The sequence below is a fragment of the Benincasa hispida genome, chromosome 3 (genome assembly GCF_009727055.1).
Source record: "Benincasa hispida cultivar B227 chromosome 3, ASM972705v1, whole genome shotgun sequence".
NCBI classification, from domain to species: Eukaryota; Viridiplantae; Streptophyta; class Magnoliopsida; order Cucurbitales; family Cucurbitaceae; genus Benincasa; species Benincasa hispida.
In genome coordinates this window covers 11,304,855-11,306,085 of record NC_052351.1, presented here as the reverse complement: position 1 = coordinate 11,306,085, position 1,231 = coordinate 11,304,855, and positions in this window count along the sequence as shown.

Below are 1,231 nucleotides of genomic sequence, written 5' to 3'. Positions count from 1 at the left end.
AAGAGATTTCAAATCAGACATTTTCCATATATATAATATGAATATTGTTTAATATTTTTTTATTCTACAGAATATTTTATTGGCGATGTTCAACAATATTCAGTACAGAACAATCCACCAGAATTGGATTCAATGTGTCAGCAAACATTGATGAACGTAGAAAGTATTATTCAACAAACAAGACGACTCAATGTTGCTGACACCGATCGAAGACGTAATTGTCGTAGACGACAGCGACAACGGGGTGAACATAATTTAGAGGGACACGAAGACAAACCCATGAGGAGTAAGGGCCAGGGGGTCGTTTTTAAATCCCACATTGTATCATTTTCAAATTGCAAATCTCAAAAGAACTAATTGAAATATTATTTAATATCTTGGTATTTTTTTTAATATGAGTGCAAGATGTTTTCATTGTAGATTAAAGATATAATTAAGTTTAATAATGAAAGAATTAAATTTAATAATTAAGTTTAACAATTAAAAAAAATTATACAAATTTGGAATAAATAGAGTCAAAAGTACAAATTTTATGTCCGTTGAGTTATTCTAATTTTAGCATTGTTTGTCCAACACCTAAATTAGAACATTTGGATTACAAATTTTTCATTCGTGAATTTTAGTTTTGTAAACCAAATATAATTTTTGTGTTTACTTAAACTAGTAATTTGAAATAATAGAAGTACAAAAGTATTCAGAACTCATCTCAAAGATTTGTACATTCAAATATTTACAAATTTCAAGCTTGTAAATTATGCAAACCTTCTAAAACTCATTCTTCTAAATAATACAAACATAAATCATAAGAATCTAAGGGCTTCCCAATTCCAAAGTAATTTTTAGACTTTAAACCAAAAAAAATTTATAAGCGAACTCGTGTATCGGGTACACGAGTTAGCTCGACCAGTCAACCAGTCAGCTGACTGGATTAAATGGTACTCGTGTACCCGGTACACGAGTATGCCACATGGAAATCGTGTACTGGGTACACGATTTCACTACCCTACATCCGTCAATACTTTCCCAAAACACCTATTTTTTAAAATACTTCCCCCAACCCTATTTTTGTCATTATTTATTAAAAAAACATTATTTAAAAAAAATCGTGGATGTATAATGTGGTTAAGGAAAAATTAAAGGGAAATTTTTTTTATTACAGATAAAAAATATTTTACCATACTAGAAAAGAGGGAAATATTTTTTTTCTCTTCAGATTGTAGGTTTAGTTTTT